The sequence below is a fragment of the Aethalodelphis obliquidens genome, unplaced genomic scaffold (assembly GCF_003676395.1).
Source record: "Aethalodelphis obliquidens isolate GAN/ISIS:26980383/991018 unplaced genomic scaffold, ASM367639v1 scaffold18, whole genome shotgun sequence".
NCBI classification, from domain to species: Eukaryota; Metazoa; Chordata; class Mammalia; order Artiodactyla; family Delphinidae; genus Aethalodelphis; species Aethalodelphis obliquidens.
In genome coordinates this window covers 22,689,827-22,707,794 of record NW_020837962.1, presented here as the reverse complement: position 1 = coordinate 22,707,794, position 17,968 = coordinate 22,689,827, and the positions used below count along the sequence as shown (strand labels likewise).

The 17,968-nt window shown below is 39.5% G+C and overlaps 1 protein-coding gene across 1 annotated transcript in view; it reads right to left on the bottom strand.

The window, feature by feature from the left end:
• The window catches only part of TASP1 (taspase 1), a 273,636-nt gene that overhangs the window by 15,770 nt on the left and 239,898 nt on the right, over nucleotides 1–17,968 (bottom strand). The window lies entirely within an intron of this gene.

Genomic DNA, 17,968 nt, shown 5'->3' with positions numbered 1-17,968 from the left:
AGGATTTTTTCACGAAATACCTACATCGTAATTTCCCAGGGTGTCTTTTAAGTGGATTGGCTAGAAGAATAATGGGTAGTTAAAGACAAGTTTATTATCCAAAGGAAGTATAACGCCAATAATGTTGGTAACTCAGATGATGGCTATCAAGTTCAAAAGCAAGAGAATCAAGTCAACTAGTGAAATATTCAGTTTCCAAATAAATGCTTCTATAATAAAAATCAGTGCTTCTGCTTCTGGAAAGATGGAGTAGTACTTTCCCCTATTTCTTCCACTAAGTACAGCTAAAAAAAATGGGAAATTATGTATAAAAAAAATAAGAAAATTGGAAAGGTGGAGAAAAGAAGTCAGACCAGTTAGGGACGTGGGGTCCTGAAGAACAACATGGCATGAGTTGGCCAGGTTTTCACTTTACTTCATGTGTCCAGACTGGGTACTGGAGAAGCAAGCAACCCAGAAACACCAATGGGCACAGACAAAACGAGCCCCAAGAAAAGTCTGCTCTCTCAGTTCCAATGGACCAGAAAAGGGGCAGCCTAGCAAAACAGGAAACTTTTAGACAATAACTGCTCTATTCCAGCCAAACATCACAGATTAAAAGTCTGCATCTCCAATCCCACTCCTTCCAGTGAAGGTCAAGGGGAAAGCCTAGATTTCCACCCACATCAGGCTGTGACAGCTGTCCCAATACCCCCTCTGCCAAGTGGTGTCAGAGAAGGCCGAGCAGGCACTAGAGACTTTCATCTTCTCTAGGGAGTAAAGACAAAGTACCCCTTCCCATCCTAGCTGGCATAGTGTCGGCAAAAACCTAGTGGGAGCCTGAACTCTCACCCCCACCGAGCAGTACTAAGGAGCTGCTCCCCCATGGGTGTCAATGCAGTTGAGTGGGGAACCTGGACTTTTCCACTTCCATCTGGCAAGTAATAAGGGAGTGCTCCCCTTCTCCCTCCAGAGTGGTATCAGAGGAGGCCTGCTAAAAGACAAGATTTAAATAAGATCCAGAGACTTATAACATAATATCCCAAATACCCAGGTTTCAATCAAACACCACTCATATCAAGAATCAGGAAGATCTCAACTTGAATGACAAAAGACAGTCAACAAATGCCAACACCAAGATGTTAGGATTGTCTGACAAAGATTTTAAAGAAGCTATTATAAACATGCTTCAACAAGCAACTAGGAACATGCTTGAAACAAATGAATAAAAAATAGAAAGTCTCAGCAAAGAAACAAGATAAAAAGAAAAAACACATGGAAATTTTAGAACTAAAAACCACAAAAACCAAAGTAATAATGATTTAAGGTAAAACAATAACAAAAAACAATGTAATATAATTCATTATCTTATTGTTAATGTGAACTTGATTGATTTTGGATTTTGTTGTATTCACTTGTAAATCTACTGGGATTATGATTATAAAAGCCTATACACATAAGAAGTTTCTACCTAGTTTTATGTTTATACAAGTGGCATCATTTTAAAATAATTTATATTAACACCAGGGAACAATGATTTTTTTTCCTTTACAAGGGGTCCTCAGTCAAACAAGCAAATGTTTATTTATAATGTCTTATGGGTTGAATTGTTCCCCACAACATTCATTCATAAGTCAAAGCCCTCACCCCCAGTACCTCAGAAAGTGACTGCATTTGCAGATAGGACCTTTAAAATTGATTAAGGTAAAACGAGGTCATGTGGGAGGGCTCTAATCCAATATGACTAATGTCCTTATAAGAAGAGGAGCTTAGGATACAGATATTCACAGAGGAAGACAGAAGACAGCCATCTACATATGGCCAAGCATAAGGTTTATCCTGAAGAACATTTCATGTGCATTTGAGAAGAGTGTGTATTCTACTATTGCTGGGTACAGTGTTCTAAAAATGTTTGTTAGGTGCACATCACGTATAGTGTTATTTGAGTCTTTTATTTCTGTTGAAATAAAGTTTTTCTGTTTTATTTCTGTTGTGTTGATCTTCTGCTTAGTTGTTCTATCCAATATTGAAAATGGGGCATTGAAGTCTCTGACTCTAATCGTATTGTCTACTTCTCCTCTCAATTGTGTCAGATTTGCTGCATGTATTTTCAGGGTCTGCTGTTATGTACAGGTATGTTTATAATTTTTATACACTCCTAATGGATTGAGTCCTTTATCATTATAAAATTCCCCTCTTTATCTCTAATAACATATTTTGTTTTAAAGTATATTTTGTCTAATACTATTATTGACAATAATATTAGACAATATTATAACCAATCTAGCTTCAAAGCATTGTGATTGCTGTTTGCATGATATATCTTAGCATATCCTTTTACTTTTAACTTATTTGTATATTTGGATCTTGTAGACAGCAGATAATCAGATCTTGTTTTTCAGTCCAGTCTCACAATCTCAGCCTTTTGATTAGATTGTTTAATCCATTCACATCTGTGATGGTTAATTTTATGTTACTTTGAAAGGCAAAGTTTTGGATGAGATTAACATTTAAATTGGTGAACGCTGAGTAAAGCAGATTATCCTTCAAAATGTGGGTGGACCACACCCAATCAGTTGAAGTCTTGAATTGGACAAAAAAGACTGACACCCTGAGCAAGAGAGAATTCCCTGGGAGACTTCCTTCAGACTTCGTCTGCACTATTGACTCTGCTTGGTCTCCAAGCTGCTGGCCTTCAGACTAGCACTGCACCACTGGGGCTCATGGGTCTCAAGTCTGCCAGCCCGCACTGCAGATTTGAACTTGTCAGCCTCCATAATTGTGTGAGCCAGTTCATTATGAAAAATAATTTTCACAGATATGCACTATCCTACTGGTTCTGTTTCTCTGGAGAACCCTGACTAATACAACATCTAATGCTATTTATTTATTTTTTTATACAGCAGGTTCTTATTAGTTATCCATTTTACACATATTAGTGTATATATGTCAATCCCAATCTCCCAATTCATCACACCACCACCACCCACCCCCCCGCCACCTTCTCCCCTTGGTGTCCATATGTTGTTCTCTACATCTGTGTCTCTATTTCTGTCCTGCAAACTGGTTCATCTGTACCATTTTTTTAAGTTCCACATATGCATTAATATATGATATTTGTTTTTCTCTTTCTGACTTACTTCACTCTGTATGACAGTCTCTAGATTCATCCACGTCTCTACAAATGACCCAATTTCGTTCCTTTTTATGGCTGAGTAATATTCTGTTGTATATATGTACCACATCTTCTATATCCATTTGTCTGTTGATGGGCATTTAGGTTGCTTCCATGTCCTGGCTATGGTAAACAGTGCTGCAATGAACATTGGGGTGCATGTGTCTTTTTGAACTACGGTTTTCTCTGGGTATATGCCCAGTAGTGGGATTGCTGGGTCATATGGTAATTCTATTTTTAGTTTCTTAAGGAACCTCCATACTGTTCTCCATAGTGGCTGTATCAATTTACATTCCCACCAACAGTGCAAGAGGGTTCCCTTTTCTCCACACCCTCTCCAGCATTTCTTGTTTGTAGATTTTCTGATGATGCCCATTCTAACTGGTGTGAGGTGATACCTCATTGTAGTTTTGATTTGCATTTCTCTAATAATTAGTGATGTTGAGCAGCTTTTCATGTGCTTCTTGGCCATCTGTATGTCTTCTTTGGAGAAACGTCTATTTAGGTCATCTGCCCATTTTTTGATTGCGTTATTTGTTTTTTTAATATTGAGCTGCCCAGTGTTATTATTGATATAGTTAAATCTATATTTGCCATTTAATTTTTTTGTTTTCTGTATATCTTATGTCTGTTTTGTTCCTTTATTCCTCATTTACTGCTTTATTTTTTTTTAATTGAAGTACAGTTGATTTACACTGTTTCAGGTGTACAGCAAAGTTACTACTTTATTCTGCATTCAGTGACTATTTCTAGTGTAACATTTTAATTCCTTTAATGATCTTTTTCACTATTTATTTCATTATTTTCTTAGTGGCTGGTCTAGGGTTTACCATATATATCTTATAAGAATCAACTTCAAATTTATTCTAACATAATTCCAACAAGAAATAGAAATGCTATTCCTATATAGCTCTATTTACCATACTCCCTTTTTGTGCTATTATTATCATACATATTACATCTATAGATGTTGCAAATACAATTCATCATTATAATTATTATGTAATATAATTTTGTATCTATTAAAGAAGCTGCAATAAGAAAGAAGGGCAAGTGTATATTTGTACATTTGTTATGTTTACTTTCTTATTTACCCATTTCGGTTCTCATTTGTTCCTGTGGGTTCAAGTTACCATCTGTTTTCATTTTCTTATTCCAATACAACTCTGCTCCCACTCATATCCTTTGTGCTGTCGAATATATTACATTATACATTCTAGGTCCAACAATGCAATTACTTACATACTATTTTATACACTTGCTTTTTAAATTAGGTAATAGAAGAAAGGAAAAAATATGCACTTATACTGTATTTTATAAATACATGATCACCTTTACTGACTCTTTGTTTTTCTGTGTGGATTCCAATTTCCATCTGGGTTTACTTGCTCTCAGTCTGAAGGACTTCCATTAATATTTGTTGTAAAGCTAGTCTGCTAGCAACAAATTCTCTCTCTCTCTCTCTCTCTCTAGTTTACTTGGAAATATCTTAATTTTACCTTCATTTTTGAAAGATAATTTTGCTGGGTATAAGATTCTTGTTAAGAGTTTTTATTTAAGCACTTTGAATATGCTGTTCCACTGCCTCCTGGCCTCTATGGTTTCTGATCAAAAATCAGCCATTAATTTTCTGGGGGTTCCCTTCCCTTATAAGAGATGATTCAGTTTTCTCGTTTTCAAGGTGTTCTCCTTGTCTTTGGCTTTCAGCAGTTTTTTTTTTTTTTTGCGGTACGCGGGCCTCTCACTGCTGTGGCCTCTCCCGTTGCGGAACACAGGCTCCGGACGCGCAGGCTCAGCAGCCATGGCTCACGGGCCCAGCCGCTCTGTGGCATATGGGATCCTTCCGGACAGGGGCACAAACTCGCGTCCCCTGCATCGGCAGGCAGACTCTCAACCACTGCACCACCAGGGAAGCCCTGGCTTTCAGCACTTTTATCATGATGTGTCTATTTGTGGATCTCTTTGCATTTATCCTACTTGAAGTTCGATGAGCCTCCTGAGTGCGTAGATCAAAGTTTTTCAGCAAATTTGAGAAGTTTTTAGCTGCTATTTCTTCAAACATTTTTCCTTCTTTCTCTTTCTCCTCTCCTTCAAATACTTCCACTATGCATACACAGGTGAACTTAAAGGTGTCCCACATTTCCTTGAGGATCTTTACTCTTCATCTTATTTCCTCTCTGTCCCCCACATTGTCTAATCTCTATCGATCTATCAAATTTGCTAGTTCTTTTTTCTGCTAGTTCAAATCTACTGTTGAGCTCCTCTAATACATTTTTTAAAAAATTTCAGTCATACTTTTCAACTCCAAAATTTCCATTCGGTTCTTTTTTATAATTACTCTCTCTTTATTGATATTATCTATTCCATGAGATATTGTCTTCATACCTCACTTTACTACTTCAAGCATGGTTTCCTTTAGTTATTTGAGCATTTCTGTCTTGGGTGGCTTAAACAACAAACATTTATTTCTAACCATTCTGAAGGCTGAGGAGTCCAAGATCAGGTGCCAGCATGACTGGATTCTGTTGAGAGCCCTCTTCCTGGTTTGCAGATGTCTGTCTTATTGCTGTGCCTTCAAATGGCAAAGAGCAGAGAGAGGAAACTAGTTCTCTCAGGTTTCTTATAAGAGCATTAATCCCACTCATGATTGCTTCACTCTCATGACCTAACTATCTCCCAAAGGCTGCACCTCTTACTATCATCACCATTAGAGGCTAGGATTTCAAACTTTGAATTTGGTGCAGAGACACAAATGTTCAGTCCACAACAATACCTGTGATGGCTACTTTAAAGTCTTTGTTAAATCTGACATCTGGCCCTCCTCTGAGATAGTTTCTGTTGCTCATTTCCCTCCAAGGCTTTTTGTACATGTACCTATCCTTTTTGCTGTCTTGTAATTTTCTGTTGAAAACTGGACATTTTAGATGATATAGCAACTCTGCTTACTCATTTCTGTCTCCCCTCTCTGGGGCTTGTTTTTGCCGTTGTTTGCTTATTTGATTTGTGAAATGCCTACACTATTTTGGTGAAGTATATTTCCCCTGTGATTTGGAGCACATCACATTCTCTTTCTGAGTACTTTAAAAATATCAAATGTTGGTAATTACTAAATGATCTTTGTTGCCTTGTCTAGCTATGAAGTTTTAAGACTCTAAATGCAGAAATCAATATCCTTATAAAAATGGTCTTAAAAAATAGAAGAGATGAAAGACATGTAGTCCTTGAGCTCCAGTGAAGACACTTGCTCAGATACTCACATTCACTTTTCCTGCTGCTTCATGTGCCCCAACCCTTTCTTCTCATGTCTACTCTTCTCGACATGAGCCTCTCTCTTACCCTTTCTGCAGAGACCTTGGAAGCCATGCATGAAATATTTTGGAGCCAAAGGATGGAAGGACCTCAGTTCCTGAATCACTGTTTGGAGGATGGCTGCCACTTAGACTTCATCTGTGCAAGAAAGCTTTATCATATTTAGACTTTGAGATTTGGGGGGTTATCTATCTTGCAGCCAGTATTGCCCTAAATAATAGTTTCATGTTTTTGGAGTCAACCAGCTGCCATTAGCCCCTAACTGTAACCATGAATCAAATGAAATTAAAGTAAAACATGGAAAATATGACCAGACACTGAGGCAATGGAAGAGATTTTTGGTAATTGACTCTGAATCCACTCTTTGCCTCTGGTAAGGATTCTGGTCTGGCCAGGGCATCTGATTTGGACATCTGCTCAGAAGCAGTCCTGAGCAGGGGAGCTGGATGAGGCCAGGTCACAAATGGTAATCCTCACTCAAATGCCTAGAGAACAGATGTATGGATACCAGGGGGGAAGGGGTGTGGGATGAATTGGGAGAATGGGATTGACATATATACACTATTGATACTATGTATAAAATTGATAACTAATGAGAACTATATAGCACAGGGAACTCTAGTCAATGCTCTGTGGTGACCTAAATGGGAAGGAAATCCAAAAAAGAGGGGATATATGTATACATATAGCTGATTCACTTTGTTGTACAGCAGAAACTAACACAACATTGTAAAGCAACTATACTCCAGTAAAAAGTTTTTAAAAAGTCGGGGGATAGAAGAGCATATCCAAGAGCAAGAGGCCTTTCTGAGACTAGAGCAGAAGGTGATCAGTTATATTAACATGTTTTCTCTCTTCCAGTCCCTTCTTTACTCCATTCCTCATCCCTAGAGTTGTTACCCCTATAGATATCAATCTTTCTTCCTTCTGTATCCTTCCAGAATTTATGTATGCAATATAAGAAAATCGTTATATAATCGTTATATAAAGAATCGTTATATAAGAATCGTTGTATAAAGAATCGTTATGTAAGAATCGTTATATAAAGAATCGTTATATAAAGAATCGTTATATAAAGAATTTGTCCTAATTATTATCCCAAAGACAGGATGTTATACACACTAACCTTTGCTTTGCCCTTTTCATCTAATATATCCTGAAGATCTTTCCACGCCATCAAAAAGAGAAACTCATCTTCCTTTTCAACAGCTTAATACTATTCCATTCTGTGGATAAATCATAGTTCATTTAACATCTTTATAATAAGTATGGGTTATCCCCAATAATCTGCTATTACAAACGTGCTGCAACAAACATCCTTGCACATATGTCATTTTGGTATGTGTGTAGGTGTATTGATAAGATAAATTCCCAGAAGCATGCTGCTGATTTAGAGGGTGAATCCACATGTAATTTTGATAGATATTGCCAAATTGCCCTCAGAAGTGCTGTATTACATACTTCTACCAGCAATATTTGAGAGCATCTATTTCAATACAGTATATCAAAGTTTTAGACATTTGCTTAACAAGCAAGTGAAAAACAGTATTCAGAGTAGGTCATATAAAGGTACGAAGGAGGCTGGAGGAACTATGGCATCATTGTGGCTCACCATTACCAGACCCATTATTTTTTAAGGAAGCCTAAACTCTAGGGAGCTCTGATTTAATCCAACATCCTTAATTTGGCACATGAGGAAACTGTGACCCCAAGAATTTAGGGCACTTGTTCAAGACTACATAGGTTAGCATGCCAGGGCCAGCATCTTATATCCTTCCTTCAGTTCACTGCACTTCTAATGCTTCTGGAAGGCAGAATAATGGCCCTCAAAGATGCTCATGCCTTAATCCCCATAACCTGTAATATGTCACTTACATGACAAAAGGGACTTTGCAGATGTGATTACAGTATGGACCTTACAATGGGGATATTATCTTGGATTGCTTAGTTGGGCCCAATCTAATCACAAGAGCTCTGAAAAGTGGAGAACATTTCCCTGCTGTAGCCAGAAGAAGTATGTGGGAGAGACAGGGCTAAGGAGATGAGTCAGGGATTCAAAGCACGAGAGGGACTCAACCCAGCTGTCATTGGCTTTGAAGATGGAGGAAGGGGGCCAGGAGCCAAGGAATATCAGTGAAAGCTGAAAACAACCTCCAGCCAGCAGCCAGCAAGGACATGGGGATCTCATTCTTACAGCCTCATGACAGAATCCTTCCCACAACCTGAATGAGCTGGAAACAAACTTTCCCCTGGCACCTCTCACAAGGAATGTAGCCCTGCCACCATCTTGATTTTGACCCGTGGGAGATGGAGAAAAGAAATCAACCAAAGGCTTGTGACTGACAGAATTGTGGGATAATAACCTTGTGTTGCTTTAAGCTGCTAAGATTGTGGTAATTTTCTAGGGATGCAATAGAAAACTACTACACTGCTTCACACTGTCTCTTCCATGTCCATGAGGAGCTCTCATTTACTCATTTAAAAAATATTTATTGAGGACCTATTATGTGCCAGGCACCATCTCAGGTGCTGGAGGGATAGCATGAGTAACACAAAAATGCCCTGTTTTCAGGGAGCATACTTTCACATGGAGGAAGACACATAAACCAGACAAATATGTTAGTTACATGGTAAATTAGAAAGTGAGGAGATTGGTTCAAGATGGTGGGGTAGAAGGATGTGCTCTCACTCTCTCTTGCAAGAGCACTGGGGTCACGGCTAACTGCTGAACAGTCATCGACAGGAGGACACGGGAACCCACCAAAAAGGATACCTCACATCCAAAGATAAAGGAGAAGACACAGTGAGATGGTAGGAGGGGCGCAATCACAATAAAATCAAATCCCACAACTGCTAGGTGGGTGACTCACAAACTGAAGAACACTTATACCCCAGAAATCCACTGACTGGAGTGAAGGTTCTGAGCCCCACGTCAGGCTTCCCAACCTGTGCATCCAGCAATGGGAGGACGAATTCCTAGAGAATCAGACTTTGAAGCCAGCAGGATTTGATTGCACGACTTTAACAGGACTGGGGGAAACAGAGACTCCACTCTTGGAGGGCACACACAAAGTAGTGTGTGCATCAGGACCCAGAGGAAGGAGCAGTGACCCCACAGGAGACTAAACCAGACCTACCTGCTAGTGTCCGAGGGTCTCCTGCAGAGGCAGGGGGTGGCTGTGGCTTGGAGCAGAAGTTCTGGGAAGTACTCCTTGGTGTAAGCCCTCCAAGAGTTCACCATTAGGCCCACCAAAGAGCCCAGGTAGGCTCAAGTGTTGAATTGCATCAGGCCAAAAAACAAACATGGAGGGAACCCAGCCCCACCCATCAGCAGACAAGTGGATTAAACTTTTACTGAGCTCTGCCCACCAGAGCAACAGCCTGCTCTACCCACCACCAGTCCCTCCCATCAGTAATCTTGCACAAGCCTCTTAGATAGCCTCATCCACCAGAGGGCAGAAAGCAGAAGCAAGAAGAACTACAATCCTGCAGCCTGTGGAACAAAAACCACATTCACAGAACGACAGACAAGATGAAAAGTCAGAGGGTCTATGTACCAGATGAAGGAACAAGATAAAACCCCAGAAAAACAACTAAATGAAGGGGAGATAGGCAACCTTCCAGAAAAAAGAATTCAGAATAATGATAGTGAACATGATCCAGGACCTCGGAAAAAGAATGGAGGTAAAGATCGAGAAGATGCAAGAAATGTTTAACAAAGATCTAGAAGAATTAAAGAACAAACAAACACAGATGAACAATACAATAACCGAAATGAAAACTACACTAGAAGGAATCAATAGCAGAATAACTGAGGCAGAAGAACGGATAAGTGACCTGGAAGACAGAATGCTGGAATTCACTGCTGCGGAACAGAATAAAGAAAAATTAATGAAGAGAAATGAAGACAGCCTAAGAGACCTCTGGGACAACATTAAACGCAACAACATTCGTATTATAGGGGTCCCAGAAGGAGAAGAGAGAAAGGACCTGAGAAAATATTTGAAGAGATTATAGTTGAAAACTTCCCTAACATGGGAAAGGAAATAGTCACCCAAGTCCAGGAAGTGCAGACAGTCCCATATAGAATAAACCCAAGGAGAAACACACCATAACACAAAGCAATCAAAGTGGCAAAAATTAAAGAGAAAGAAAAATTATTGAAAGCAGCAAGGGAAAAATGACAAATAACACACAAGGGAACTCCCATAAGGTTAACAGCTGATTTCTCAGCAGAAACTCTACAAGCCAGAAGGGAGTGGCATGACATATTTAAAGTGATGAAAGGGAAGAACGTACAACCAAGATTACTCTTCCCAGCAAGCATCTCATTCAGATTCAATGGAGAAATCAAAAGCTTTTCAGACAAGCAAAAGCTAAGAGAATTCAGCACCACCAAACCAGCTCTACAACAAATCCTAAAGGAACTTCTGTAAGTGGGAAACACAAGAGAAGGAAAGAACCTACAAAAACAAACCCAAAACAATTAAGAAAATGGTAATAGGAACATACATATCGATAATTACCTTAAATGTGAATGGATTAAATGTTCCAACAAAAACACACAGGCTCGCAGAATGGATACAAAAACAAGACCCATATATATGCTGTCTACAAAAGACCCACTTCAGACCTAGGGACACATACAGACTGAAAGTGAGGGGATGGAAAAAGATACTCCATGCAAATGGAAATCAAAAGAAAGCTGGAGTAGCAACACTCATATCAGATGAAATAGGCTGTAAAATAGAGAATGTTACAAGAGGCAAGGAAGGACACTACATAATGATCAAGGGATCAATCCAAGAAGAAGATATAACAATTATAAATATATATGCACCCAACATAGGAGCACCTCAATACATAAGGCAACTGCTAACAGATATAAAAGAGGAAATTGACAGTAACACAGTAATACTGGGGGACTTCAACACCTCACTTACACCAATGGACACATCATTGGACACATCCGAACAGAAAATTAAAAAGGAAACACAAGCTTTAAATGACACACAGACCAGATAGATTTAATTGATATTTATAGGACATTCCATCCAAAAACAGCAGATTGCACTTTCTTCTTGAGTGCTCATGGAACATTCTCCAGGATAGATCACATCTTGGGTCACAAATCAAGCCTCAGTAAATTTAAGAAAACTGATATCATATCAAGTATCCTTTTCTGACCACAACGCTATGAGATTAGAAATCAATTTCAGGGAAAAAAATGTAAAAAACACAAATACATGGAGGTTAAACAATACGTTACTAAATAACCAAGAGTTTGGGCTTCCCTGGTAGCGCAGTGGTTGAGAGTCTGCCTGCCGATGCAGGGGACACGGGTTCGCACCCTGGTCCCGGAAGATCCCACATGCTGTGTAGTGGCTAGGCTCGTGAGCCATGGCCACTGAGCCTGCACGACTGGAGCCTGTGCTCTGCAACGGGAGAGGCCACAATAGTGAGAGGCCTGCGGACGGCAAAAAAAAAAAAAAAAAAAAAAAAAGTTCACTGAAGAAATCAAAGAGGAAATCAAAAAATACCTAGAGACAAATGACAATGAAAACACAATGATGCAAAACCTATGGGGTGCAGCAAAAGCAGTTCTAAGAGGGAAGTTTATAGCAATACAAGCCTACCTCAAGAAACAAGAAAAATCTCAAATAAACAATCTAACTTTGCACCTAAAGGAACTAGACAAAGAAGAACAAACAAAACCCGAAGTTAGTAGAAGGAAACAAATCATAAAGATCAGAGCAGAAATAAATGAAATAGAATCAAAGAAAACAATAGCAAAGTTCAATAGAACTAAAAGCTGGTTCTTTGAGAAGATAAACAAAATGGATAAACCTTTAGCCAGCCTCATCAAGAAAAGAGGGAGAGGACTGAAATCAATAAAATTAGAAATGAAAAAGAAGTTACAATGGACACCACAGAAATACAAAGCATAAGAGACTACGACAAGCAATTCTTTGCCAATAAAATGGACAACCTGGAAGAAATGGACAAATTCTTAGAAAGGTATAACCTTCCAAGACTGAACCAGGAAGAAATAGAAAATACAAACAGACCAATCACAAGCACTGAAATTGAGACTGTGATTAAAAATCTTCCAACAAACAAAAGTCCAGGACCAGATGGCTTCACAGGTGAATTCTATCAAACAATTAGAGAAGAGCTAACACCCATCCTTCTCAAACTCTTCCAGAAAACTGCAGAGGAAAGAAAACTCCCAAACTCATTCTAAGAGGCTACCATCACCCTGATACCAAAGCAAGACAAAAATACTACAAAAAAAGAAAATTACAGACGAATATCAATGATGAATATAGATGCAAAAATCCTCAACAAAATACCAGAAAACAGAATCCAGCAACACATTAAAAGGATCATACACCATGATCAAGTGGGATTTATCCCAGGGATGCAAGGATTCTTCAATATATGCAAATCAATCCATGTGATACACCATATTGACAAACTGAAGAATAAAAACCATATGACCATCTCAATAGATGCAGAAAAAGCTTTTGACAAAATTCAACACCAATTTACGATAAAAACTCTCCAAAAAGTGGGCATGGAGGGAGCCTACCTCAACATAACAAAGGCCATATATGACAAAGCCACAGCAAACATCATTCTCAATGGTGAAAAGCTGAAATCATTTCCTCTAACATCAGGAGCAAGACAAGGATGTCCAGTCTCACCACTATTATTCCACATAGTTTTGGAAGTCCTAGCCACAGCAATCAGAGAAGAAAAAGAAATAAAAGGAATACAAACTGGAAAAGAAGAAGTAAAACTGTCACTGTTTGTAGATGACATGATACTATACATAGAGAATCCTAACAATGCCACCAGAAAACTACTATAGCTAAGCAATGAATGTGGTAAAGCTGCAGGATACAAAATTAATGCACAGAAATCTCTTGCATTCCTATACACTAATGATGAAAAATCTGAAAGAGCAATTAAGGAAATACTCCTATTTACCATTGTAACAAAAAGAATAAAATACCTAGGAATAAACTTACCTGAGGAGATGAAAGACCTGTATGCAGAAAACTATAAGACACTGATGAAAGAAATTAAAGATGACATAAACAGATGGAGAGATATATACCCTGTTCTTGGATAGGAAGAATCAATATTGTGAAAATGACTATACTACCCAAAGCAATCTACAGATTCAATGCAATCCCTATCAAAGTACCAATGGCACTTTTCACAGAACTAGAACAAAAAATCTTAAAATTTGTATGGAGACACAAAAGACCCTGAATAGCCAAAGCAGTCTTGAGTGAAAAAAATGGAGCTGGAGGAATCAGACTCCCTGACTTTAGACTATATTACAAAGCTACAGTAATCAAGAAAATATGGTACTGGCACAAAAACAGAAATATAGATCAATGAAACAGGATAGAAAGGCCAGAGATAAACCCATGCACCTATGGTCAACTAATCTATGACAAAGGAGGCCAGGATATACATTGGAGAAGAGACAGTCTCTTCAATAAGTGGTGCTGGGAAAACTGGACAGCTACATGTAAAAGAATGAAATTAGAACATTCCCTAACACCATACACAAAAATAAACTCAAAATGGATTAGAGACCTAAATATAAGACCACACACTATGAAACTCTTAGAAGAGAACATAGGAAGAACACTCTTTGACATAAATCACAGCAAGATGTTTTTTGATCCACTTCGTACAGTAATGGAAATAAAAACAAAAATAAGCAAATGAGACCTAATGAAACCTAAAAGCTTTTGCACAGCAAAGGAAACAACAAATAAGATGAAAAGGCAACCCTCAGAATGGGAGAAAATATTTGCAAACGAATCATCGGACATGGATTAATCTCCAAAATATATAAACAGTTCATACAGCTCAATATTAAAAAATAATAATAATAAGCCTCTGCTTTTGTGTTGCTGGGAACCTGGATGCAGCATGTCTTGAAAGGAACATGTTGAGAGGCCTCATGCAGAAGGAGAGGCCCTGAGCTGACAAGGGGGAAGGAAGCTCAGTTGGTCCAGCCCCCAGTTCACCCTCCAACTAAGTTCAGCACACCAGTGACTACCAGTGAGAGCAGCAGGAAAACCAGTCAGAGAAGCCAAGTCTCACTGACAGAGTTGTGAGCAAATAAAACAGTTGTTGTCAAAGCTGCTCAGGTTTGGGGCGGTTTGTTATTCTGTGATACATGAAAAAAAGAACCCAAGAATTTTGGTCTGTGTATCCAGAAGAAGAGAGTGAGCATTAGCTAGATGGAGTACGCAGGTAGTTAACAGGTTTGAGGGGAAATCTTGGGTGGAAAGATTAAAATCTTACTACTTCTGAACGGAAAAGAACGTTTGTTTTTTCTTAAGAGTAGAAGAACAATATCCTCTTATCTCTGAAGCACTGCTGGATTTTCCAAGGCCAGAAAAGGCCATTTTAAGAGCAACTCTTTGGATCTTCAAGATAGTAGCCACAGCAGAGGGTAAAGGAATTGTTTAGATTCTTTTCTTTCCAGCTTCTGAAGCTCTGTTGACAATCAGTGAAACCCCCATGGCAGTTTGAGGTAGAGAAACCCTCGCCCAGTTTTTCTGGCTTTGCCACTGTGGTTTCAGGGCTTCAAGGACTCTATCATGTAAAGGAGAAACCACGGTGCTTGCTTTCCCTCCCGCTTTCCACAACTGGTCACGAAGAACCACCCTGGGCTTGGCTGATGGGCTTCTGGAAGTCGAGTGTGCAGCCTTGGAGGAAGGCCCTTACCAGTTTTCGATGTAATCCTTCCTGTGGCCGTACACTTCAGAGACGGCAGTGTGTGGGAAAATAAAAACTGCCTGGTCAACTTGGTTAGCCTGTGGGTCTCTGATGATACACATCTGGGCTAATACCTTGTGAATTTTCCGCAAATGAAGTGTTGGGGAAAGGCAGTGTATTGCTTAAGAATTCTAACTCTCCCAGAATAAATATTAATGTAAAAGGATTGCTTGTATGTTGCCAACCTCCTGCTCACTCACTCCCACCAGTAGCCCACGACATTCACCCACCCACACCTCCTTCCCACATTTACCAGCTAAAGTCAAATTCATTGTACACACAAAGGCTTATCTTCTGGGTTCAACCTTTTCTTGGGCCAGTTCCTGGGAGGGAGGAGTGGCTTCCATCCATCATCCCTCTGTAGATTCTCCACCCCGTGACCCACCACTGCCACCCCAAGTAGCGCAAGGAGATGAGGCATCACAGCACAAAGGGATTCACAATGTTGAGCAACTATAGGGTTTATGTCAGAGTAAAGGTGATGGGTTTGACTTAATAAACATTTTGTTTTAAGAAAAATGTTAGGAGGCAATGCTTAAAAATTTAATCATATACCAAAGGGGAAAGGAAGGTGAGGGATAAATTAGGAGTTTGGGATGAACAGATACACACTACTATATGTAAAATAGATAACAAACAAGGACCTACTGTATAGCACAGGGAACTATACTCAATATTTTGTAATAACCTGTAAGGGAACAGAATCTGTAAAAGAATATATGTGTACCTGAATCACCATGCTGTACACCTGAAACTAACACAACACTGTAAAACAACTATACCTCAATTTAAAAAAAAGAAATTTAACCATAAAATTATGTTAAGGATATCCAGGCTTGAGACATGGCTTCCTGGAAACAGGTGTCATATGAGGTTGTTATAGCCTGGTCAACATGTAGATGTGTTCACAACACAGGGATGCTGACAACACTGCTTTGGTCTCTTCAAGTCATAACACACCTTTGGCCATGGTTTCTTCCAATTACCATTAACACAATTCCAGGCCATTTCCCCTAAGGTGTCCATCAACCTGTGATGACCTGCTGCTGCTCAGCTTCTGTTCATTCCCACCTCCTTAAAAGCTTTCTTCCGCCCCCAGGGGTCTGATGGCTGTCAGCACTGACTTAGTCATAAACTTCCACCTTCGTGGTACTACCAGCCTTATCACCTGGAGAATGTCCACCAGATGTTATGGATGAAGATAGCTCATGAGGAGCACAGGCAGGAGGAGAGTCCCCGGGGTAAGGGGCTGGCAGCGGGTGCACTAGCAGACCAGCGAGTCTACCCTCCGCAGGAGAGAGTATAAAGGCCCTCCGAGGCTTCATGACGAAAAGCATATGGAACAGAATGTAGCTTAGTTTCAAGTTCCTCAGCAGCAACCCTAAGACAAGGAGTCGAAAGCAAGTAGTGCATCTGGGAGATGATTCCAGGAAACATAGGTTGGGGGTGGGGAAGTGTACAGGGAAGGGAAGAAAGCCAGTACAAGGTGTGTTTATAAGTCAGTGACCACTGGGGGCAACTGAAGTTTAAAATCTCTCAAAAACAGTGTGAAACACCTGCCTCGGAATTACCCCACCCAAGGAGCAAGGGAGCTCCTTGTATATTTATACAACAACTTCTGTTCATCACTTGTTGAGAGCTGCTTCTGGGGGTGCTGTTTCCCTGGACTTCTGGCCCGCTGTGTGCAGGGACAGAGCAGCTTTCCACGGTTCCAGAGAAAGTCCTCAGGCACAGAGGTGCAGATGTGAGCCTGTAAAAGTTGTCTGGGGCTCTGTGAAACAGAAGATCCATGGGCAATGACAGTGATCTGTTCCAGGACACCTGCTGAGTTGGCTAAGACCTTACCTAACTGCTCATTGCATGGACCTGTGGCCTCAGAGAATGGATGCTGAAAATGTACTGTCAGTACTGTGATCAGTTTATAAAAGTTTCAGGATAAAATGTATATATATATTGATATCCATATATGAATTAGCTAAACCAGCATTGTATGGGGAAGCAGTAAATGAGGTATGTGTAACCCTATAGGTTTGGACAGCTTTCCATGACATTATTAAGTGAAAATTGAAGGTTATATAACCCCACTTGGGGGTTCAATACAATCCCATTTTTGTGTTAAAAGCACAGAAAATTTATATATGAGAAGAGTCTTTAAGAATAGAAGCTAAGGGACTTCCCTGGTGGTCCAGTGGTTTAGACTCCACGCTTCCATTGCAGGGGGCATGAGTTTGATCCCTGGTCAGGGAAATTAGATCCCACAAGCCTCGTGGCTTGGCCAAAAAAGAAAAAAAAAAAAAAAAAAAATAGACGCTAAAGGTTATTTGTAAAGGTTACAAGTTATTAAAGTGTTAATAACTCTTGTCTCTAGGGAAGTGGGGTTATGAGTTAATTTTTTGTTGCTTTTCTTTATTTTCTATGCTTTTGTAATAAGCATGGATTGCTTTTATAACCATGACCAGATTTTTAAAAATTCACAATAATGAAATATAATTTCAAGATATGAGAATAATTCCAGTACTTTTCTAAATCTTCCTTTCTTCCTTCCCTCACACCCTCCATCTGTTACAACAGAGTAACCTTACTTATTTCAGGTAACTGGTATGAACATCACCACTCTCAAACATGGGAGAGGATAAAGAATTCGGCACAAAAGGCTTTTGAGGAACCAAAAGAGATGTCCTTACATCTATAAAC